Source organism: Pleurodeles waltl, chromosome 1_2 (genome assembly GCF_031143425.1).
Source record: "Pleurodeles waltl isolate 20211129_DDA chromosome 1_2, aPleWal1.hap1.20221129, whole genome shotgun sequence".
NCBI lineage: Eukaryota > Metazoa > Chordata > Amphibia > Caudata > Salamandridae > Pleurodeles > Pleurodeles waltl.
Genome location: NC_090437.1, coordinates 1,134,152,860 through 1,134,178,623, shown reverse-complemented (window position 1 = coordinate 1,134,178,623; position 25,764 = coordinate 1,134,152,860).

Sequence of the window (25,764 nt, the reverse complement as noted above, 5' to 3'; positions counted from 1 at the left end):
CCTAGGTGCCGGCTGAGCTAGAGGCCAAGATCTACAGGTAGGCACTTTGCAAAATACAGCTCTGTTATCTGTCAAAAAATGGGATGTGTCCATGTTGTGCTTTGGGGCATTTCCTGTTGCGGGTGCTAGTCCTATCCACACAAGTGAGGTATAATTTTTATCGCGAGAGTTCTGGGAACGCTGGGTGGAAGGAAATTTGTGCCTCCTCTCGCATTCCAGAACTTTCTGCCACAGAAATGTGAGGAACATATGTTTTGTTAGCCAAAGTTTGAGGTTTGCAAAGGATTCTGGGTAACAGAACCTGGTCAGAGCCCCACAAGTCACCCCATCTTGGATTCCCCTAGGTCTCTAGTTTTCAGATATGCACAGGTTTGGTAGGTTTCCCTAGGTGCCGGCTGAGCTAGAGGCCAAAATCTACAGGTAGGCTTTTTGCAAAATACAGCTCTGTTTTCTGTCAAAAAATGGGATGTGTCCACGTTGTGCTTTGGGGCATTTCCTGTCGCGGGCGCTAGGCCTACCCACACAAGTGAGGTAACATTTTTATCGGGAGACTTCTGGGAAGGCTGGGTGGAAGGAGATTTGTGCCTCCTCTCAGATTCCAGAACTTTCTGCCACAGAAATGTGAGGAACATCTGTTTTTTTAGCCAAAATTTGAGGTTTGCAAAGGATTCCGGGTAACAGAACCTGGTCAGAGCCCCACAAGTCACTCCATCTTGGATTCCCCTAGGTCTCTAGTTTTCAGATATGCACAGGTTTGGTAGGTTTCCCTAGGTGCCGGCTGAGCTAGAGGCCAAAATGTACAGGTAGGCACTTTGCAAAATACAACTCTGTTTTCTGTCAAAAAATGGGATGTGTCCACGTTGTGCTTTAGGGCATTTCCTGTCGCAGGAGCTAGGCCTACCCACACAAGTGAGGTATCATTTTATCGGGAGACTTGGGGGAACGCTGGGTGGAAGGAAATTTGTGCCTCCTCTCAGATTCCAGAACTTTCTGTCACAGAAATGTGAGGAACATGTGTTTTTTTAGCCAAATTTTGAGGTTTGCAAAGGATTCTGGGTAACAGAACCTGGTCAGAGCCCCACAAGTCACCCCATCTTGGATTCCCCTATTCTCTAGTTTTCAGAAATGCACAGGTTTGGTAGGTTTCCCTAGGTGCCGGCTGAGCTAGAGGCCAAAATCTACAGGTAGGCACTTTGCAAAATACAGCTCTGTTTTCTGTCAAAAAATGGGATGTGTCCACGTTGTGCTTTGGGGCATTTCCTGTCGCGGGCGCTACGCCTACAAACACAAGTGAGGTATCATTTTTATCGGGAGACTTCTGGGAACGCTGGGTGGAAGGAAATTTGTGCCTCCTCTCGCATTCCAGAACTTTCTGCCACAGAAATGTGAGGAACATGTGTTTTTGTAGCCAAAGTTTGAGGTTTGCAAAGGATTCTGGGTAACAGAACCTGGTCAGAGCCCCACAAGTCACCCCATCTTGGATTCCCCTAGGTCTCTAGTTTTCAGATATGCACAGGTTTGGTAGGTTTCCCTAGGTGCCGGCTGAGCTAGAGGCCAAAATCTACAGGTAGGCACTTTGCAAAATACAGCTCTGTTTTCTGTCAAAGAATTGGATGTGTCCACGTTGCGCTTTGGGGCATTTCCTGTCGTGGGTGCTATACCTACCCACACAAGTGAGGTATCATTTTATCGGGAGACTTGGGGTAACGCTGGGTGGAAGGAAATGTGTGCCTCCTCTCAGATTCCAGAACTTTCTGCCACAGAAATGTGAGGAACATGTGTTTTTTTAGCCAAAGTTTGAGGTTTGCAAAGGATTCTGGGTAACAGAACCTGGTCAGATCCCCACAAGTCACCCCATCTTGGATTCCCCTAGGTCTCTAGTTTTCAGATATGCACAGGTTTGGTAGGTTTCCCTAGGTGCCGGCTGAGCTAGAGGCCAAAATCTACAGGTAGGCACTTTGCAAAATACAACTCTGTTTTCTGTCAAAAAATGGGATGTGTCCACGTTGTGCTTTAGGGCATTTCCTGTCGCAGGAGATAGGCCTACCCACACAAGTGAGGTATCATTTTATCGGGAGACTTGGGGGAACGCTGGGTGGAAGGAAATTTGTGCCTCCTCTCAGATTCCAGAACTTTCTGTCACAGAAATGTGAGGAACATGTGTTTTTTTAGCCAAATTTTGAGGTTTGCAAAGGATTCTGGGTAACAGAACCTGGTCAGAGCCCCACAAGTCACCCCATCTTGGATTCCCCTAGGTCTCTAGCTTTCAGAAATGCACAGGTTTGGTAGGTTTCCCTAGGTGCCGGCTGAGCTAGAGGCCAAAATCTACAGGTAGGCACTTTGCAAAATACAGCTCTGTTTTCTGTCAAAAAATGGGATGTGTCCACGTTGTGCTTTGGGGCATTTCCTGTCGCGGGCGCTACGCCTACCCACACAAATGAGGTATCATTTTTATCGGGAGACTTCTGGGAACGCTGGGTGGAAGGAAATTTGTGCCTCCTCTCGCATTCCAGAACTTTCTGCCACAGAAATGTGAGGAACATGTGTTTTTGTAGCCAAAGTTTTAAGTTTGCAAAGGATTCTGGGTAACAGAACCTGGTCAGAGCCCCACAAGTCACCCCATCTTGGATTCCCCTAGGTCTCTAGTTTTCAGAAATGCACAGGTTTGATAGGTTTCCCTAGGTGCCGGCTGAGCTAGAGGCCAAAATCTACAGGTAGGCACTTTGCAAAATACAACTCTGTTTTCTGTCAAAAAATGGGATGTGTCCACGTTGTGCTTTAGGGCATTTCCTGTCGCAGGAGCTAGGCCTACCCACACTAGTGAGGTATCATTTTATCGGGAGACTTGGGGGAACGCTGGGTGGAAGGAAATTTGTGCCTCCTCTCAGATTCCAGAACTTTCTGTCACAGAAATGTGAGGAACATGTGTTTTTTTAGCCAAATTTTGAGGTTTGCAAAGGATTCTGGGTAACAGAACCTGGTCAGAGCCCCACAAGTCACCCCATCTTGGATTCCCCTAGGTCTCTAGTTTTCAGATATGCACAGGTTTGGTAGGTTTCCCTAGGTGCCGGCTGAGCTAGAGGCCAAAATCTACAGGTAGGCACTTTGCAAAATACAGCTCTGTTTTCTGTCAAAAAATGGGATGTGTCCACGTTGTGCTTTGGGGCATTTCCTGTCGCGGGTGCTAGGCCTACCCACACAAGTGAGGTATCATTTTATCGGGAGACTTGGGGGAACCCTGGGTGGGAGGAAATTTGTGCCTCCTCTCAGATTCCAGAACTTTCTGTCACAGAAATGTGAGGAACATGTGTTTTTTTAGCCAAAATTTGAGGTTTGCAAAGGATTCTGGGTAACAGAACCTGGTCAGAGCCCCACAAGTCACCCCATCTTGGATTCCCCTAGGTCTCTAGTTTTCAGAAATGCACAGGTTTGGTAGGTTTCCCTAGGTGCCGGCTGAGCTAGAGGCCAAAATCTACAGGTAGGCACTTTGCAAAATACAGCTCTGTTTTCTGTCAAAAAATGGGATGTGTCCACGTTGTGCTTTGGGGCATTTCCTGTCGCGGGTGCTAGGCCTACCCACACAAGTGAGGTATCATTTTATCGGGAGACTTGGGGGAACGCTGGGTGGAAGTAAATTTGTGCCTCCTCTCAGATTCCAGAACTTTCTGCCACAGAAATGTGAGGAACATGTGTTTTTTTAGCCACATTTTGAGGTTTCAAAGGATTCTGGGTAACAGAACCTGGTCAGAGCCCCACAAGTCACCCCATCTTAGATTCCCCTAGGTCTCTAGTTCTCAGAAATGCACAGGTTTGGTATGTTTCCCTAGGTGCCGGCTGAGCTAGAGGCCAAGATCTACAGGTAGGCACTTTGCAAAATACAGCTCTGTTATCTGTCAAAAAATGGGATGTGTCCATGTTGTGCTTTGGGGCATTTCCTGTTGCGGGTGCTAGTCCTATCCACACAAGTGAGGTATAATTTTTATCGCGAGAGTTCTGGGAACGCTGGGTGGAAGGAAATTTGTGCCTCCTCTCGCATTCCAGAACTTTCTGCCACAGAAATGTGAGGAACATATGTTTTGTTAGCCAAAGTTTGAGGTTTGCAAAGGATTCTGGGTAACAGAACCTGGTCAGAGCCCCACAAGTCACCCCATCTTGGATTCCCCTAGGTCTCTAGTTTTCAGATATGCACAGGTTTGGTAGGTTTCCCTAGGTGCCGGCTGAGCTAGAGGCCAAAATCTACAGGTAGGCTTTTTGCAAAATACAGCTCTGTTTTCTGTCAAAAAATGGGATGTGTCCACGTTGTGCTTTGGGGCATTTCCTGTCGCGGGCGCTAGGCCTACCCACACAAGTGAGGTAACATTTTTATCGGGAGACTTCTGGGAAGGCTGGGTGGAAGGAGATTTGTGCCTCCTCTCAGATTCCAGAACTTTCTGCCACAGAAATGTGAGGAACATCTGTTTTTTTAGCCAAAATTTGAGGTTTGCAAAGGATTCCGGGTAACAGAACCTGGTCAGAGCCCCACAAGTCACTCCATCTTGGATTCCCCTAGGTCTCTAGTTTTCAGATATGCACAGGTTTGGTAGGTTTCCCTAGGTGCCGGCTGAGCTAGAGGCCAAAATGTACAGGTAGGCACTTTGCAAAATACAACTCTGTTTTCTGTCAAAAAATGGGATGTGTCCACGTTGTGCTTTAGGGCATTTCCTGTCGCAGGAGCTAGGCCTACCCACACAAGTGAGGTATCATTTTATCGGGAGACTTGGGGGAACGCTGGGTGGAAGGAAATTTGTGCCTCCTCTCAGATTCCAGAACTTTCTGTCACAGAAATGTGAGGAACATGTGTTTTTTTAGCCAAATTTTGAGGTTTGCAAAGGATTCTGGGTAACAGAACCTGGTCAGAGCCCCACAAGTCACCCCATCTTGGATTCCCCTATTCTCTAGTTTTCAGAAATGCACAGGTTTGGTAGGTTTCCCTAGGTGCCGGCTGAGCTAGAGGCCAAAATCTACAGGTAGGCACTTTGCAAAATACAGCTCTGTTTTCTGTCAAAAAATGGGATGTGTCCACGTTGTGCTTTGGGGCATTTCCTGTCGCGGGCGCTACGCCTACAAACACAAGTGAGGTATCATTTTTATCGGGAGACTTCTGGGAACGCTGGGTGGAAGGAAATTTGTGCCTCCTCTCGCATTCCAGAACTTTCTGCCACAGAAATGTGAGGAACATGTGTTTTTGTAGCCAAAGTTTGAGGTTTGCAAAGGATTCTGGGTAACAGAACCTGGTCAGAGCCCCACAAGTCACCCCATCTTGGATTCCCCTAGGTCTCTAGTTTTCAGATATGCACAGGTTTGGTAGGTTTCCCTAGGTGCCGGCTGAGCTAGAGGCCAAAATCTACAGGTAGGCACTTTGCAAAATACAGCTCTGTTTTCTGTCAAAAAATGGGATGTGTCCACGTTGTGCTTTGGGGCATTTCCTGTCGCGGGTGCTAGGCCTACCCACACAAGTGAGGTATCATTTTATCGGGAGACTTGGGGGAACGCTGGGTGGAAGGAAATTTGTGGCTCCTCTCACATTCCAGAACTTTCTGTCACAGAAATGTGAGGAACATGTGTTTTTTTAGCCAAAATTTGAGGTTTGCAAAGGATTCTGGGTAACAGAACCTGGTCAGAGCCCCACAAGTCACCCCATCTTGGATTCCCCTAGGTCTCTAGTTTTCAGAAATGCACAGGTTTGGTAGGTTTCCCTAGGTGCCGGCTGAGCTAGAGGCCAAAATCTACAGGTAGGCACTTTGCAAAATACAGCTCTGTTTTCTGTCAAAGAATTGGATGTGTCCACGTTGCGCTTTGGGGCATTTCCTGTCGTGGGTGCTATACCTACCCACACAAGTGAGGTATCATTTTATCGGGAGACTTGGGGTAACGCTGGGTGGAAGGAAATGTGTGCCTCCTCTCAGATTCCAGAACTTTCTGCCACAGAAATGTGAGGAACATGTGTTTTTTTAGCCAAAGTTTGAGGTTTGCAAAGGATTCTGGGTAACAGAACCTGGTCAGATCCCCACAAGTCACCCCATCTTGGATTCCCCTAGGTCTCTAGTTTTCAGATATGCACAGGTTTGGTAGGTTTCCCTAGGTGCCGGCTGAGCTAGAGGCCAAAATCTACAGGTAGGCACTTTGCAAAATACAACTCTGTTTTCTGTCAAAAAATGGGATGTGTCCACGTTGTGCTTTAGGGCATTTCCTGTCGCAGGAGATAGGCCTACCCACACAAGTGAGGTATCATTTTATCGGGAGACTTGGGGGAACGCTGGGTGGAAGGAAATTTGTGCCTCCTCTCAGATTCCAGAACTTTCTGTCACAGAAATGTGAGGAACATGTGTTTTTTTAGCCAAATTTTGAGGTTTGCAAAGGATTCTGGGTAACAGAACCTGGTCAGAGCCCCACAAGTCACCCCATCTTGGATTCCCCTAGGTCTCTAGCTTTCAGAAATGCACAGGTTTGGTAGGTTTCCCTAGGTGCCGGCTGAGCTAGAGGCCAAAATCTACAGGTAGGCACTTTGCAAAATACAGCTCTGTTTTCTGTCAAAAAATGGGATGTGTCCACGTTGTGCTTTGGGGCATTTCCTGTCGCGGGCGCTACGCCTACCCACACAAATGAGGTATCATTTTTATCGGGAGACTTCTGGGAACGCTGGGTGGAAGGAAATTTGTGCCTCCTCTCGCATTCCAGAACTTTCTGCCACAGAAATGTGAGGAACATGTGTTTTTGTAGCCAAAGTTTGAGGTTTGCAAAGGATTCTGGGTAACAGAACCTGGTCAGAGCCCCACAAGTCACTCCATCTTGGATTCCCCTAGGTCTCTAGTTTTCAGATATGCACAGGTTTGGTAGGTTTCCCTAGGTGCCGGCTGAGCTAGAGGCCAAAATCTACAGGTAGGCACTTTGCAAAATACAGCTCTGTTTTCTGTCAAAAAATGGGATGTGTCCACGTTGTGCTTTGGGGCATTTCCTGTCGCGGGTGCTAGGCCTACCCACACAAGTGAGGTATCATTTTATCGGGAGACTTGGGGGAACCCTGGGTGGGAGGAAATTTGTGCCTCCTCTCAGATTCCAGAACTTTCTGTCACAGAAATGTGAGGAACATGTGTTTTTTTAGCCACATTTTGAGGTTTGCAAAGGATTCTGGGTAACAGAACCTGGTCAGAGCCCCACAAGTCACCCCATCTTGGATTCCCCTAGGTCTCTAGTTGTCAGAAATGCACAGGTTTGGTAGGTTTCCCTAGGTGCCGGCTGAGCTAGACGCCAAAATCTACAGGTAGGCACTTTGCAAAATACAGCTCTGTTTTCTGTCAAAAAATGGGATGTATCCACGTTGTGCTTTGGGGCATTTCCTGTCGCGGGCGCTAGGCCTACCCACACAAGTGAGGTATCATTTTTGACGGGAGACTTCTGGGAACGATGGGTGGAAGGAAATTTGTGCCACCTCTCAGATTCCAGAACTTTCTGCCACAGAAATGTGAGGAACATGTGTTTTTTTAGCCAAAGTTTGAGGTTTGCAAAGGATTCTGGGTAACAGAACCTGGTCAGAGCCCCACAAGTCACCCCATCTTGGATTCCCCTAGGTCTCTAGTTTTCAGATATGCACAGGTTTGGTAGGTTTCCCTAGGTGCCGGCTGAGCTAGAGGCCAAAATCTACAGGTAGGCACTTTGCAAAATACAACTCTGTTTTCTGTCAAAAAATGGGATGTGTCCACGTTGTGCTTTAGGGCATTTCCTGTCGCAGGAGCTAGGCCTACCCACACAAGTGAGGTATAATTTTATCGGGAGACTTGGGGGAACGCTGGGTGGAAGGAAATTTGTGCCTCCTCTCAGATTCCAGAACTTTCTGTCACAGAAATGTGAGGAACATGTGTTTTTTTTGCCAAATTTTGAGGTTTGCAAAGGATTCTGGGTAACAGAACCTGGTCAGAGCCCCACAAGTCACCCCATCTTGGATTCCCCTAGGTCTCTAGTTTTCAGAAATGCACAGGTTTGGTAGGTTTCCCTAGGTGCCGGCTGAGCTAGAGGCCAAAATCTACAGGTAGGCACTTTGCAAAATACAGCTCTGTTTTCTGTCAAAAAATGGGATGTGTCCACGTTGTGCTTTGGGGCATTTCCTGTCGCGGGCGCTACGCCTACAAACACAAGTGAGGTATCATTTTTATCGGGAGACTTCTGGGAACGCTGGGTGGAAGGAAATTTGTGCCTCCTCTCGCATTCCAGAACTTTCTGCCACAGAAATGTGAGGAACATGTGTTTTTGTAGCCAAAGTTTGAGGTTTGCAAAGGATTCTGGGTAACAGAACCTGGTCAGAGCCCCACAAGTCACCCCATCTTGGATTCCCCTAGGTCTCTAGTTTTCAGATATGCACAGGTTTGGTAGGTTTCCCTAGGTGCCGGCTGAGCTAGAGGCCAAAATCTACAGGTAGGCACTTTGCAAAATACAGCTCTGTTTTCTGTCAAAAAATGGGATGTGTCCACGTTGTGCTTTGGGGCATTTCCTGTCGCGGGTGCTAGGCCTACCCACACAAGTGAGGTATCATTTTATCGGGAGACTTGGGGGAACGCTGGGTGGAAGGAAATTTGTGGCTCCTCTCACATTCCAGAACTTTCTGTCACAGAAATGTGAGGAACATGTGTTTTTTTAGCCAAAATTTGAGGTTTGCAAAGGATTCTGGGTAACAGAACCTGGTCAGAGCCCCACAAGTCACCCCATCTTGGATTCCCCTAGGTCTCTAGTTTTCAGAAATGCACAGGTTTGGTAGGTTTCCCTAGGTGCCGGCTGAGCTAGAGGCCAAAATCTACAGGTAGGCACTTTGCAAAATACAGCTCTGTTTTCTGTCAAAGAATTGGATGTGTCAACGTTGCGCTTTGGGGCATTTCCTGTCGTGGGTGCTATACCTACCCACACAAGTGAGGTATCATTTTATCGGGAGACTTGGGGTAACGCTGGGTGGAAGGAAATGTGTGCCTCCTCTCAGATTCCAGAACTTTCTGCCACAGAAATGTGAGGAACATGTGTTTTTTTAGCCAAAGTTTGAGGTTTGCAAAGGATTCTGGGTAACAGAACCTGGTCAGATCCCCACAAGTCACCCCATCTTGGATTCCCCTAGGTCTCTAGTTTTCAGATATGCACAGGTTTGGTAGGTTTCCCTAGGTGCCGGCTGAGCTAGAGGCCAAAATCTACAGGTAGGCACTTTGCAAAATACAACTCTGTTTTCTGTCAAAAAATGGGATGTGTCCACGTTGTGCTTTAGGGCATTTCCTGTCGCAGGAGATAGGCCTACCCACACAAGTGAGGTATCATTTTATCGGGAGACTTGGGGGAACGCTGGGTGGAAGGAAATTTGTGCCTCCTCTCAGATTCCAGAACTTTCTGTCACAGAAATGTGAGGAACATGTGTTTTTTTAGCCAAATTTTGAGGTTTGCAAAGGATTCTGGGTAACAGAACCTGGTCAGAGCCCCACAAGTCACCCCATCTTGGATTCCCCTAGGTCTCTAGCTTTCAGAAATGCACAGGTTTGGTAGGTTTCCCTAGGTGCCGTCTGAGCTAGAGGCCAAAATCTACAGGTAGGCACTTTGCAAAATACAGCTCTGTTTTCTGTCAAAAAATGGGATGTGTCCACGTTGTGCTTTGGGGCATTTCCTGTCGCAGGCGCTACGCCTACCCACACAAATGAGGTATCATTTTTATCGGGAGACTTCTGGGAACGCTGGGTGGAAGGAAATTTGTGCCTCCTCTCGCATTCCAGAACTTTCTGCCACAGAAATGTGAGGAACATGTGTTTTTGTAGCCAAAGTTTGAGGTTTGCAAAGGATTCTGGGTAACAGAACCTGGTCAGAGCCCCACAAGTCACCCCATCTTGGATTCCCCTAGGTCTCTAGTTTTCAGAAATGCACAGGTTTGGTAGGTTTCCCTAGGTGCCGGCTGAGCTAGAGGCCAAAATCTACAGGTAGGCACTTTGCAAAATACAACTCTGTTTTCTGTCAAAAAATGGGATGTGTCCACGTTGTGCTTTAGGGCATTTCCTGTCGCAGGAGCTAGGCCTACCCACACTAGTGAGGTATCATTTTATCGGGAGACTTGGGGGAACGCTGGGTGGAAGGAAATTTGTGCCTCCTCTCAGATTCCAGAACTTTCTGTCACAGAAATGTGAGGAACATGTGTTTTTTTAGCCAAATTTTGAGGTTTGCAAAGGATTCTGGGTAACAGAACCTGGTCAGAGCCCCACAAGTCACCCCATCTTGGATTCCCCTAGGTCTCTAGTTTTCAGATATGCACAGGTTTGGTAGGTTTCCCTAGGTGCCGGCTGAGCTAGAGGCCAAAATCTACAGGTAGGCACTTTGCAAAATACAGCTCTGTTTTCTGTCAAAAAATGGGATGTGTCCACGTTGTGCTTTGGGGCATTTCCTGTCGCGGGTGCTAGGCCTACCCACACAAGTGAGGTATCATTTTATCGGGAGACTTGGGGGAACCCTGGGTGGGAGGAAATTTGTGCCTCCTCTCAGATTCCAGAACTTTCTGTCACAGAAATGTGAGGAACATGTGTTTTTTTAGCCACATTTTGAGGTTTGCAAAGGATTCTGGGTAACAGAACCTGGTCAGAGCCCCACAAGTCACCCCATCTTGGATTCCCCTAAGTCTCTAGTTGTCAGAAATGCACAGGTTTGGTAGGTTTCCCTAGGTGCCGGCTGAGCTAGACGCCAAAATCTACAGGTAGGCACTTTGCAAAATACAGCTCTGTTTTCTGTCAAAAAATGGGATGTATCCACGTTGTGCTTTGGGGCATTTCCTGTCGCGGGCGCTAGGCCTACCCACACAAGTGAGGTATCATTTTTAACGGGAGACTTCTGGGAACGATGGGTGGAAGGAAATTTGTGCCACCTCTCAGATTCCAGAACTTTCTGCCACAGAAATGTGAGGAACATGTGTTTTTTTACCCAAAGTTTGAGGTTTGCAAAGGATTCTGGGTAACAGAACCTGGTCAGAGCCCCACAAGTCACCCCATCTTGGATTCCCCTAGGTCTTTAGTTTTCAGATATGCACAGGTTTGGTAGGTTTCCCTAGGTGCCGGCTGAGCTAGAGGCCAAAATCTACAGGTAGGCACTTTGCAAAATACAACTCTGTTTTCTGTCAAAAAATGGGATGTGTCCACGTTGTGCTTTAGGGCATTTCCTGTCGCAGGAGCTAGGCCTACCCACACAAGTGAGGTATCATTTTATCGGGAGACTTGGGGGAACGCTGGGTGGAAGGAAATTTGTGCCTCCTCTCAGATTCCAGAACTTTCTGTCACAGAAATGTGAGGAACATGTGTTTTTTTAGCCAAATTTTGAGGTATGCAAAGGATTCTGGGTAACAGAACCTGGTCAGAGCCCCACAAGTCACCCCATCTTGGATTCCCCTAGGTCTCTAGTTTTCAGAAATGCACAGGTTTGGTAGGTTTCCCTAGGTGCCGGCTGAGCTAGAGGCCAAAATCTACAGGTAGGCACTTTGCAAAATACAGCTCTGTTTTCTGTCAAAAAATGGGATGTGTCCACATTGTGCTTTTGGGCATTTCCTGTCGCGGGCGCTTCGCCTACCCACACAAGTGAGGTATCATTTTTATCGGGAGACTTCTGGGAACGCTGGGTGGAAGGAAATTTGTGCCTCCTCTCGCATTCCAGAACTTTCTGCCACAGAAATGTGAGGAACATGTGTTTTTGTAGCCAAAGTTTGAGGTTTGCAAAGGATTCTGGGTAACAGAACCTGGTCAGAGCCCCTCAAGTCACCCCATCTTGGATTCCCCTAGGTCTCTAGTTTTCAGATATGCACAGGTTTGGTAGGTTTCCCTAGGTGCCGGCTGAGCTAGAGGCCAAAATCTACAGGTAGGCACTTTGCAAAATACAGCTCTGTTTTCTGTCAAAAAATGGGATGTGTCCACGTTGTGCTTTGGGGCATTTCCTGTCGCGGGTGCTAGGCCTACCCACACAAGTGAGGTATCATTTTATCGGGAGACTTGGGGGAACGCTGGGTGGAAGGAAATATGTGCCTCCTCTCACATTCCAGAACTTTCTGTCACAGAAATGTGAGGAACATGTGTTTTTTTAGCCAAAATTTGAGGTTTGCAAAGGATTCTGGGTAACAGAACCTGGTCAGAGCCCCACAAGTCACCCCATCTTGGATTCCCCTAGGTCTCTAGTTTTCAGATATGCACAGGTTTGGTAGGTTTCCCTAGGTGCCGGCTGAGCTAGAGGCCAAAATCTACAGATAGGCACTTTGCAAAATACAACTCTGTTTTCTGTCAAAAAATGGGATGTGTCCACGTTGTGCTTTAGGGCATTTCCTGTCGCAGGAGCTAGGCCTACCCACACAAGTGAGGTATAATTTTATCGGGAGACTTGGGGGAACGCTGGGTGGAAGGAAATTTGTGCCTCCTCTCAGATTCCAGAACTTTCTGTCACAGAAATGTGAGGAACATGTGTTTTTTTTGCCAAATTTTGCGGTTTGCAAAGGATTCTGGGTAACAGAACCTGGTCAGAGCCCCACAAGTCACCCCATCTTGGATTCCCCTAGGTCTCTAGTTTTCAGAAATGCACAGGTTTGGTAGGTTTCCCTAGGTGCCGGCTGAGCTAGAGGCCAAAATCTACAGGTAGGCACTTTGCAAAATACAGCTCTGTTTTCTGTCAAAAAATGGGATGTGTCCACGTTGTGCTTTGGGGCATTTCCTGTCGCGGGCGCTACGCCTACAAACACAAGTGAGGTATCATTTTTATCGGGAGACTTCTGGGAACGCTGGGTGGAAGGAAATTTGTGCCTCCTCTCGCATTCCAGAACTTTCTGCCACAGAAATGTGAGGAACATGTGTTTTTGTAGCCAAAGTTTGAGGTTTGCAAAGGATTCTGGGTAACAGAACCTGGTCAGAGCCCCACAAGTCACCCCATCTTGGATTCCCCTAGGTCTCTAGTTTTCAGATATGCACAGGTTTGGTAGGTTTCCCTAGGTGCCGGCTGAGCTAGAGGCCAAAATCTACAGGTAGGCACTTTGCAAAATACAGCTCTGTTTTCTGTCAAAAAATGGGATGTGTCCACGTTGTGCTTTGGGGCATTTCCTGTCGCGGGTGCTAGGCCTACCCACACAAGTGAGGTATCATTTTATCGGGAGACTTGGGGGAACGCTGGGTGGAAGGAAATTTGTGGCTCCTCTCACATTCCAGAACTTTCTGTCACAGAAATGTGAGGAACATGTGTTTTTTTAGCCAAAATTTGAGGTTTGCAAAGGATTCTGGGTAACAGAACCTGGTCAGAGCCCCACAAGTCACCCCATCTTGGATTCCCCTAGGTCTCTAGTTTTCAGAAATGCACAGGTTTGGTAGGTTTCCCTAGGTGCCGGCTGAGCTAGAGGCCAAAATCTACAGGTAGGCACTTTGCAAAATACAGCTCTGTTTTCTGTCAAAGAATTGGATGTGTCCACGTTGCGCTTTGGGGCATTTCCTGTCGTGGGTGCTATACCTACCCACACAAGTGAGGTATCATTTTATCGGGAGACTTGGGGTAACGCTGGGTGGAAGGAAATGTGTGCCTCCTCTCAGATTCCAGAACTTTCTGCCACAGAAATGTGAGGAACATGTGTTTTTTTAGCCAAAGTTTGAGGTTTGCAAAGGATTCTGGGTAACAGAACCTGGTCAGATCCCCACAAGTCACCCCATCTTGGATTCCCCTAGGTCTCTAGTTTTCAGATATGCACAGGTTTGGTAGGTTTCCCTAGGTGCCGGCTGAGCTAGAGGCCAAAATCTACAGGTAGGCACTTTGCAAAATACAACTCTGTTTTCTGTCAAAAAATGGGATGTGTCCACGTTGTGCTTTAGGGCATTTCCTGTCGCAGGAGATAGGCCTACCCACACAAGTGAGGTATCATTTTATCGGGAGACTTGGGGGAACGCTGGGTGGAAGGAAATTTGTGCCTCCTCTCAGATTCCAGAACTTTCTGTCACAGAAATGTGAGGAACATGTGTTTTTTTAGCCAAATTTTGAGGTTTGCAAAGGATTCTGGGTAACAGAACCTGGTCAGAGCCCCACAAGTCACCCCATCTTGGATTCCCCTAGGTCTCTAGCTTTCAGAAATGCACAGGTTTGGTAGGTTTCCCTAGGTGCCGGCTGAGCTAGAGGCCAAAATCTACAGGTAGGCACTTTGCAAAATAAAGCTCTGTTTTCTGTCAAAAAATGGGATGTGTCCACGTTGTGCTTTGGGGCATTTCCTGTCGCGGGCGCTACGCCTACCCACACAAATGAGGTATCATTTTTATCGGGAGACTTCTGGGAACGCTGGGTGGAAGGAAATTTGTGCCTCCTCTCGCATTCCAGAACTTTCTGCCACAGAAATGTGAGGAACATGTGTTTTTGTAGCCAAAGTTTGAGGTTTGCAAAGGATTCTGGGTAACAGAACCTGGTCAGAGCCCCACAAGTCACCCCATCTTGGATTCCCCTAGGTCTCTAGTTTTCAGAAATGCACAGGTTTGGTAGGTTTCCCTAGGTGCCGGCTGAGCTAGAGGCCAAAATCTACAGGTAGGCACTTTGCAAAATACAACTCTGTTTTCTGTCAAAAAATGGGATGTGTCCACGTTGTGCTTTAGGGCATTTCCTGTCGCAGGAGCTAGGCCTACCCACACTAGTGAGGTATCATTTTATCGGGAGACTTGGGGGAACGCTGGGTGGAAGGAAATTTGTGCCTCCTCTCAGATTCCAGAACTTTCTGTCACAGAAATGTGAGGAACATGTGTTTTTTTAGCCAAATTTTGAGGTTTGCAAAGGATTCTGGGTAACAGAACCTGGTCAGAGCCCCACAAGTCACCCCATCTTGGATTCCCCTAGGTCTCTAGTTTTCAGATATGCACAGGTTTGGTAGGTTTCCCTAGGTGCCGGCTGAGCTAGAGGCCAAAATCTACAGGTAGGCACTTTGCAAAATACAGCTCTGTTTTCTGTCAAAAAATGGGATGTGTCCACGTTGTGCTTTGGGGCATTTCCTGTCGCGGGTGCTAGGCCTACCCACACAAGTGAGGTATCATTTTATCGGGAGACTTGGGGGAACCCTGGGTGGGAGGAAATTTGTGCCTCCTCTCAGATTCCAGAACTTTCTGTCACAGAAATGTGAGGAACATGTGTTTTTTTAGCCACATTTTGAGGTTTGCAAAGGATTCTGGGTAACAGAACCTGGTCAGAGCCCCACAAGTCACCCCATCTTGGATTCCCCTAAGTCTCTAGTTGTCAGAAATGCACAGGTTTGGTAGGTTTCCCTAGGTGCCGGCTGAGCTAGACGCCAAAATCTACAGGTAGGCACTTTGCAAAATACAGCTCTGTTTTCTGTCAAAAAATGGGATGTATCCACGTTGTGCTTTGGGGCATTTCCTGTCGCGGGCGCTAGGCCTACCCACACAAGTGAGGTATCATTTTTAACGGGAGACTTCTGGGAACGATGGGTGGAAGGAAATTTGTGCCACCTCTCAGATTCCAGAACTTTCTGCCACAGAAATGTGAGGAACATGTGTTTTTTTACCCAAAGTTTGAGGTTTGCAAAGGATTCTGGGTAACAGAACCTGGTCAGAGCCCCACAAGTCACCCCATCTTGGATTCCCCTAGGTCTCTAGTTTTCAGATATGCACAGGTTTGGTAGGTTTCCCTAGGTGCCGGCTGAGCTAGAGGCCAAAATCTACAGGTAGGCACTTTGCAAAATACAACTCTGTTTTCTGTCAAAAAATGGGATGTGTCCACGTTGTGCTTTAGGGCATTTCCTGTCGCAGGAGCTAGGCCTACCCACACAAGTGAGGTATCATTTTATCGGGAGACTTGGGGGAACGCTGGGTGGAAGGAAATTTGTGCCTCCTCTCAGATTCCAGAACTTTCTGTCACAGAAATGTGAGGAACATGTGTTTTTTTAGCCAAATTTTGAGGTATGCAAAGGATTCTGGGTAACAGAACCTGGTCAGAGCCCCACAAGTCACCCCATCTTGGATTCCCCTAGGTCTCTAGTTTTCAGAAATGCACAGGTTTGGTAGGTTTCCCTAGGTGCCGGCTGAGCTAGAGGCCAAAATCTACAGGTAGGCACTTTGCAAAATACAGCTCTGTTTTCTGTCAAAAAATGGGATGTGTCCACATTGTGCTTTTGGGCATTTCCTGTCGCGGGCGCTTCGCCTACCCACACAAGTGAGGTATCATTTTTATCGGGAGACTTCTGGGAACGCTGGGTGGAAGGAAATTTGTGCCTCCTCTCGCATTGCAGAACTTTCTGCCACAGAAATGTGAGGAACATGTGTTTTTGTAGCCAAAGTTTGAGGTTTGCAAAGGATTCTGGGTAACAGAACCTGGTCAGAGCCCCTCAAGTCACCCCATCTTGGATTCCCCTAGGTCTCTAGTTTTCAGATATGCACAGGTTTGGTAGGTTTCCCTAGGTGCCGGCTGAGCTAGAGGCCAAAATCTACAGGTAGGCACTTTGCAAAATACAGCTCTGTTTTCTGTCAAAAAATGGGATGTGTCCACGTTGTGCTTTGGGGCATTTCCTGTCGCGGGTGCTAGGCCTACCCACACAAGTGAGGTATCATTTTATCGGGAGACTTGGGGGAACGCTGGGTGGAAGGAAATATGTGCCTCCTCTCACATTCCAGAACTTTCTGTCACAGAAATGTGAGGAACATGTGTTTTTTTAGCCAAAATTTGAGGTTTGCAAAGGATTCTGGGTAACAGAACCTGGTCAGAGCCCCACAAGTCACCCCATCTTGGATTCCCCTAGGTCTCTAGTTTTCAGAAATGCACAGGTTTGGTAGGTTTCCCTAGGTGCCGGCTGAGCTAGAGGCCAAAATCTACAGGTAGGCACTTTGCAAAATACAGCTCTGTTTTCTGTCAAGGAATTGGATGTGTCCACGTTGCGCTTTGGGGCATTTCCTGTCGTGGGTGCTATACCTACCCACACAAGTGAGGTATCATTTTATCGGGAGACTTGGGGGAACGCTGGGTGGAAGGAAATTTGTGCCTCCTCTCAGATTCCAGAACTTTCTGTCACAGAAATGTGAGGAACATGTGTTTTTTTAGCCAAATTTTGAGGTTTGCAAAGGATTCTGGGTAACAGAACCTGGTCAGAGCCCCACAAGTCACCCCATCTTGGATTCCCCTAGGTCTCTAGTTTTCAGATATGCACAGGTTTGGTAGGTTTCCCTAGGTGCCGGCTGAGCTAGAGGCCAAAATCTACAGGTAGGCACTTTGCAAAATACAGCTCTGTTTTCTGTCAAAAAATGGGATGTGTCCACGTTGTGCTTTGGGGCATTTCCTGTCGCGGGTGCTAGGCCTACCCACACAAGTGAGGTATCATTTTATCGGGAGACTTGGGGGAACCCTGGGTGGAAGGAAATTTGTGCCTCCTCTCAGATTCCAGAACTTTCTGTCACAGAAATGTGAGGAACATGTGTTTTTTTAGCCACATTTTGAGGTTTGCAAAGGATTCTGGGTAACAGAACCTGGTCAGAGCCCCACAAGTCACCCCATCTTGGATTCCCCTAGGTCTCTAGTTGTCAGAAATGCACAGGTTTGGTAGGTTTCCCTAGGTGCCGGCTGAGCTAGACGCCAAAATCTACAGGTAGGCACTTTGCAAAATACAGCTCTGTTTTCTGTCAAAAAATGGGATGTATCCACGTTGTGCTTTGGGGCATTTCCTGTCGCGGGCGCTAGGCCTACCCACACAAGTGAGGTATCATTTTTAACGGGAGACTTCTGGGAACGATGGGTGGAAGGAAATTTGTGCCTCCTCTCAGATTCCAGAACTTTCTGCCACAGAAATGTGAGGAACATGTGTTTTTTTAGCCAAAGTTTGAGGTTTGCAAAGGATTCTGGGTAACAGAACCTGGTCAGAGCCCCACAAGTCACCCCATCTTGGATTCCCCTAGGTCTCTAGTTTTCAGATATGCACAGGTTTGGTAGGTTTCCCTAGGTGCCGGCTGAGCTAGAGGCCAAAATCTACAGGTAGGCACTTTGCAAAATACAACTCTGTTTTCTGTCAAAAAATGGGATGTGTCCACGTTGTGCTTTAGGGCATTTCCTGTCGCAGGAGCTAGGCCTACCCACACAAGTGAGGTATCATTTTATCGGGAGACTTGGGGGAACGCTGGGTGGAAGGAAATTTGTGCCTCCTCTCAGATTCCAGAACTTTCTGTCACAGAAATGTGAGGAACATGTGTTTTTTTAGCCAAATTTTGAGGTATGCAAAGGATTCTGGGTAACAGAACCTGGTCAGAGCCCCACAAGTCACCCCATCTTGGATTCCCCTAGGTCTCTAGTTTTCAGAAATGCACAGGTTTGGTAGGTTTCCCTAGGTGCCGGCTGAGCTAGAGGCCAAAATCTACAGGTAGGCACTTTGCAAAATACAGCTCTGTTTTCTGTCAAAAAATGGGATGTGTCCACGTTGTGCTTTGGGGCATTTCCTGTCGCGGGCGCTACTCCTACCCACACAAGTGAGGTATCATTTTTATCGGGAGACTTCTGGGAACGCTGGGTGGAAGGAAATTTGTGCCTCCTCTCGCATTCCAGAACTTTCTGCCACAGAAATGTGAGGAACATGTGTTTTTGTAGCCAAAGTTTGAGGTTTGCAAAGGATTCTGGGTAACAGAACCTGGTCAGAGCCCCACAAGTCACCCCATCTTGGATTCCCCTAGGTCTCTAGTTTTCAGATATGCACAGGTTTGGTAGGTTTCCCTAGGTGCCGGCTGAGCTAGAGGCCAAAATCTACAGGTAGGCACTTTGCAAAATACAGCTCTGTTTTCTGTCAAAAAATGGGATGTGTCCACGTTGTGCTTTGGGGCATTTCCTGTCGCGGGTGCTAGGCCTACCCACACAAGTGAGGTATCATTTTATCGGGAGACTTGGGGGAACGCTGGGTGGAAGGAAATTTGTGCCTCCTCTCACATTCCAGAACTTTCTGTCACAGAAATGTGAGGAACATGTGTTTTTTTAGCCAAAATTTGAGGTTTGCAAAGGATTCTGGGTAACAGAACCTGGTCAGAGCCCCACAAGTCACCCCATCTTGGATTCCCCTAGGTCTCTAGTTTTCAGAAATGCACAGGTTTGGTAGGTTTCCCTAGGTGCCGGCTGAGCTAGAGGCCAAAATCTACAGGTAGGCACTTTGCAAAATACAGCTCTGTTTTCTGTCAAAGAATTGGATGTGTCCACGTTGCGCTTTGGGGCATTTCCTGTCGTGGGTGCTATACCTACCCACACAAGTGAGGTATCATTTTTATCGGGAGACTTGGGGTAACGCTGGGTGGAAGGAAATTTGTGGCTCCTCTCAGATTCCAGAACTTTCTGCCACAGAAATATGAGGAACATGTGTTTTTTTAGCCAAATTTTGAGGTTTGCAAACGATTCTGGGTAACAGAACCTGGTCAGAGCCCCACAAGTCACCCCATCTTGCATTCCCCTAGGTCTCTAGTTTTCAGAAATGCACAGGTTTGGTAGGTTTCCCTAGGTGCCGGCTGAGCTAGAGGCCAAAATCTACAGGTAGGCACTTTGCAAAATACAGCTCTGTTTTCTGTCAAAAAATGGGATGTGTCCACGTTGTGCTTTGGGGCATTTCCTGTCGCGGGCGCTAGGCCTACCCACACAAGTGAGGTATGATTTTTATCGGGAGACTTCTGGGAACGCTGGGTGGAAGGAAATTTGTGCCTCCTCTCAGATTCCAGAACTTTCTGTCACAGAAATGTGAGGAACATGTGTTTTTTTAGCCAAAGTTTGAGGTTTGCAAAGGATTCTGGGTAACAGAACCTGGTCAGAGCCCCACAAGTCACCCCATCTTGGATTCCGCTAGGTCTCTAGTTTTCAGATATGCACAGGTTTGGTAGGTTTCCCTAGGTGCCGGCTGAGCTAGAGGCCAAAATCTACAGGTAGGCACTTTGCAAAATACAGCTCTGTTTTCTGTCAAAAAATGGGATGTGTCCACGTTGTGCTTTGGGGCATTTCCTGTCGCGGGCGCTAGGCCTACCCACACAAGTGAGGTATCATTTTTATCGGGAGACTTCTGGGAACGCTGGGTGGAAGGAAATGTGTGCCTCCTCTCAGATTCCAGAACTTTCTGCCACAGAAAGGTGAGGAACATCTGTTTTTTTAGCCAAAATGTGAGGTTTGCAAAGGATTCTGGGTAACAGAACCTGGTCAGAGCCCCACAAGTCACCCCATCTTGGATTCCCCTAGGTCTCTAGTTTTCAGATATGCACAGGTTTGGTAGGTTTCCCTAGGTGCCGGCTGAGCTAGAGGCCAAAATCTACAGGTAGGCACTTTGCAAAATACAACTCTGTTTTCTGTCAAAAAATGGGATGTGTACACGTTGTGCTTTAGGGCATTTCCTGTCGCAGGAGCTAGGCCTACCCACACAAGTGAGGTATCATTTTATCGGGAGACTTGGGGGAACGCTGGGTGGAAGGAAATTTGTGCCTCCTCTCAGATTCCAGAACTTTCTGTCACAGAAATGTGAGGAACATGTGTTTTTTTAGCCAAATTTTGAGGTTTGCAAAGGATTCTGGGTAACAGAACCTGGTCAGAGCCCCACAAGTCACCCCATCTTGGATTCCCCTAGGTCTCTAGTTTTCAGAAATGCACAAGTTTGGTAGGTTTCCCTAGGTGCCGGCTGAGCTAGAGGCCAAAATCTACAGGTAGGCACTTTGCAAAATACAGCTCTGTTTTCTGTCAAAAAATGGGATGTGTCCACGTTGTGCTTTGGGGCATTTCCTGTCGCGGGCGCTAGGCCTACCCACACAAGTGAGGTATCATTTTATCGGGAGACTTGGGGGAACGCTGGGTGGAAGGAAATTTGTGCCTCCTCTCACATTCCAGAACTTTCTGTCACAGAAATGTGAGGAACATGTGTTTTTTTAACCAAAATTTGAGGTTTGCAAAGGATTCTGGGTAACAGAACCTGGTCAGAGCCCCACAAGTCACCCCATCTTGGATTCCGATAGGTCTCTAGTTTTCAGAAATGCACAGGTTTGGTAGGTTTCCCTAGGTGCCGGCTGAGCTAGAGGCCAAAATCTACAGGTAGGCACTTTGCAAAATACAGCTCTGTTTTCTGTCAAAGAATTGGATGTGTCCACGTTGCGCTTTGGGGCATTTCCTGTCGTGGGTGCTATACCTACCCACACAAGTGAGGTATCATTTTTATCGGGAGACTTGGGGTAACGCTGGGTGGAAGGAAATTTGTGGCTCCTCTCAGATTCCAGAACTTTCTGCCACAGAAATATGAGGAACATGTGTTTTTTTAGCCAAATTTTGAGGTTTGCAAACGATTCTGGGTAACAGAACCTGGTCAGAGCCCCACAAGTCACCCCATCTTGGATTCCCCTAGGTCTCTAGTTTTCAGAAATGCACAGGTTTGGTAGGTTTCCCTAGCTGCCGGCTGAGCTAGAGGCCAAAATCTACAGGTAGGCACTTTGCAAAATACAGCTCTGTTTTCTGTCAAAAAATGGGATGTGTCCACGTTGTGCTTTGGGGCATTTCCTGTCGCGGGCGCTAGGCCTACCCACACAAGTGAGGTAACATTTTTATCGGGAGACTTCTGGGAAGGCTGGGTGGAAGGAGATTTGTGCCTCCTCTCAGATTCCAGAACTTTCTGCCACAGAAATGTGAGGAACATCTGTTTTTTTAGCCAAAATTTGAGGTTTGCAAAGGATTCCGGGTAACAGAACCTGGTCAGAGCCCCACAAGTCACTCCATCTTGGATTCCCCTAGGTCTCTAGTTTTCAGATATGCACAGGTTTGGTAGGTTTCCCTAGGTGCCGGCTGAGCTAGAGGCCAAAATCTACAGGTAGGCACTTTGCAAAATACAACTCTGTTTTCTGTCAAAAAATGGGATGTGTCCACGTTGTGCTTTAGGGCATTTCCTGTCGCAGGAGCTAGGCCTACCCACACAAGTGAGGTATCATTTTATCGGGAGACTTGGGGGAACGCTGGGTGGAAGGAAATTTGTGCCTCCTCTCAGATTCCAGAACTTTCTGTCACAGAAATGTGAGGAACATGTGTTTTTTTAGCCAAATTTTGAGGTTTGCAAAGGATTCTGGGTAACAGAACCTGGTCAGAGCCCCACAAGTCACCCCATCTTGAATTCCCCTAGGTCTCTAGTTTTCAGAAATGCACAGGTTTGGTAGGTTTCCCTAGGTGCCGGCTGAGCTAGAGGCCAAAATCTACAGGTAGGCACTTTGCAAAATACAGCTCTGTTTTCTGTCAAAAAATGGGATGTGTCCACGTTGTGCTTTGGGGCATTTCCTGTCGCGGGCGCTACGCCTACAAACACAAGTGAGGTATCATTTTTATCGGGAGACTTCTGGGAACGCTGGGTGGAAGGAAATTTGTGCCTCCTCTCGCATTCCAGAACTTTCTGCCACAGAAATGTGAGGAACATGTGTTTTTGTAGCCAAAGTTTGAGGTTTGCAAAGGATTCTGGGTAACAGAACCTGGTCAGAGCCCCACAAGTCACCCCATCTTGGATTCCCCTAGGTCTCTAGTTTTCAGATATGCACAGGTTTGGTAGGTTTCCCTAGGTGCCGGCTGAGCTAGAGGCCAAAATCTACAGGTAGGCACTTTGCAAAATACAGCTCTGTTTTCTGTCAAAAAATGGGATGTGTCCACGTTGTGCTTTGGGGCATTTCCTGTCGCGGGTGCTAGGCCTACCCACACAAGTGAGGTATCATTTTATCGGGAGACTTGGGGGAACGCTGGGTGGAAGGAAATTTGTGGCTCCTCTCACATTCCAGAACTTTCTGTCACAGAAATGTGAGGAACATGTGTTTTTTTAGCCAAAATTTGAGGTTTGCAAAGGATTCTGGGTAACAGAACCTGGTCAGAGCCCCACAAGTCACCCCATCTTGGATTCCCCTAGGTCTCTAGTTTTCAGAAATGCACAGGTTTGGTAGGTTTCCCTAGGTGCCGGCTGAGCTAGAGGCCAAAATCTACAGGTAGGCACTTTGCAAAATACAGCTCTGTTTTCTGTCAAAGAATTGGATGTGTCCACGTTGCGCTTTGGGGCATTTCCTGTCGTGGGTGCTATACCTACCCACACAAGTGAGGTATCATTTTATCGGGAGACTTGGGGTAACGCTGGGTGGAAGGAAATGTGTGCCTCCTCTCAGATTCCAGAACTTTCTGCCACAGAAATGTGAGGAACATGTGTTTTTTTAGCCAAAGTTTGAGGTTTGCAAAGGATTCTGGGTAACAGAACCTGGTCAGATCCCCACAAGTCACCCCATCTTGGATTCCCCTAGGTCTCTAGTTTTCAGATATGCACAGGTTTGGTAGGTTTCCCTAGGTGCCGGCTGAGCTAGAGGCCAAAATCTACAGGTAGGCACTTTGCAAAATACAACTCTGTTTTCTGTCAAAAAATGGGATGTGTCCACGTTGTGCTTTAGGGCATTTCCTGTCGCAGGAGATAGGCCTACCCACACAAGTGAGGTATCATTTTATCGGGAGACTTGGGGGAACGCTGGGTGGAAGGAAATTTGTGCCTCCTCTCAGATTCCAGAACTTTCTGTCACAGAAATGTGAGGAACATGCGTTTTTTTAGCCAAATTTTGAGGTTTGCAAAGGATTCTGGGTAACAGAACCTGGTCAGAGCCCCACAAGTCACCCCATCTTGGATTCCCCTAGGTCTCTAGCTTTCAGAAATGCACAGGTTTGGTAGGTTTCCCTAGGTGCCGGCTGAGCTAGAGGCCAAAATCTACAGGTAGGCACTTTGCAAAATACAGCTCTGTTTTCTGTCAAAAAATGGGATGTGTCCACGTTGTGCTTTGGGGCATTTCCTGTCGCGGGCGCTACGCCTACCCACACAAATGAGGTATCATTTTTATCGGGAGACTTCTGGGAACGCTGGGTGGAAGGAAATTTGTGCCTCCTCTCGCATTCCAGAACTTTCTGCCACAGAAATGTGAGGAACATGTGTTTTTGTAGCCAAAGTTTGAGGTTTGCAAAGGATTCTGGGTAACAGAACCTGGTCAGAGCCCCACAAGTCACCCCATCTTGGATTCCCCTAGGTCTCTAGTTTTCAGAAATGCACAGGTTTGGTAGGTTTCCCTAGGTGCCGGCTGAGCTAGAGGCCAAAATCTACAGGTAGGCACTTTGCAAAATACAACTCTGTTTTCTGTCAAAAAATGGGATGTGTCCACGTTGTGCTTTAGGGCATTTCCTGTCGCAGGAGCTAAGCCTACCCACACTAGTGAGGTATCATTTTATCGGGAGACTTGGGGGAACGCTGGGTGGAAGGAAATTTGTGCCTCCTCTCAGATTCCAGAACTTTCTGTCAAAGAAATGTGAGGAACATGTGTTTTTTTAGCCAAATTTTGAGGTTTGCAAAGGATTCTGGGTAACAGAACCTGGTCAGAGCCCCACAAGTCACCCCATCTTGGATTCCCCTACGTCTCTAGTTTTCAGATATGCACAGGTTTGGTAGGTTTCCCTAGGTGCCGGCTGAGCTAGAGGCCAAAATCTACAGGTAGGCACTTTGCAAAATACAGCTCTGTTTTCTGTCAAAAAATGGGATGTGTCCACGTTGTGCTTTGGGGCATTTCCTGTCGCGGGTGCTAGGCCTACCCACACAAGTGAGGTATCATTTTATCGGGAGACTTGGGGGAACCCTGGGTGGGAGGAAATTTGTGCCTCCTCTCAGATTCCAGAACTTTCTGTCACAGAAATGTGAGGAACATGTGTTTTTTTAGCCACATTTTGAGGTTTGCAAAGGATTCTGGGTAACAGAACCTGGTCAGAGCCCCACAAGTCACCCCATCTTGGATTCCCCTAGGTCTCTAGTTGTCAGAAATGCACAGGTTTGGTAGGTTTCCCTAGGTGCCGGCTGAGCTAGACGCCAAAATCTACAGGTAGGCACTTTGCAAAATACAGCTCTGTTTTCTGTCAAAAAATGGGATGTATCCACGTTGTGCTTTGGGGCATTTCCTGTCGCGGGCGCTAGGCCTACCCACACAAGTGAGGTATAATTTTTAACGGGAGACTTCTGGGAACGATGGGTGGAAGGAAATTTGTGCCACCTCTCAGATTCAAGAACTTTCTGCCACAGAAATGTGAGGAACATGTGTTTTTTTAGCCAAAGTTTGAGGTTTGCAAAGGTTTCTGGGTAACAGAACCTGGTCAGAGCCCCACAAGTCACCCCATCTTGGATTCCCCTAGGTCTCTAGTTTTCAGATATGCACAGGTTTGGTAGGTTTCCCTAGGTGCCGGCTGAGCTAGAGGCCAAAATCTACAGGTAGGCGCTTTGCAAAATACAACTCTGTTTTCTGTCAAAAAATGGGATGTGTCCACGTTGTGCTTTAGGGCATTTCCTGTCGCAGGAGCTAGGCCTACCCACACAAGTGAGGTATCATTTTATCGGGAGACTTGGGGGAACGCTGGGTGGAAGGAAATTTGTGCCTCCTCTCAGATTCCAGAACTTTCTGTCACAGAAATGTGAGGAACATGTGTTTTTTTAGCCAAATTTTGAGGTATGCAAAGGATTCTGGGTAACAGAACCTGGTCAGAGCCCCACAAGTCACCCCATCTTGGATTCCCCTAGGTCTCTAGTTTTCAGAAATGCACAGGTTTGGTAGGTTTCCCTAGGTGCCGGCTGAGCTAGAGGCCAAAATCTACAGGTAGGCACTTTGCAAAATACAGCTCTGTTTTCTGTCAAAAAATGGGATGTGTCCACATTGTGCTTTGGGGCATTTCCTGTCGCGGGCGCTACGCCTACCCACACAAGTG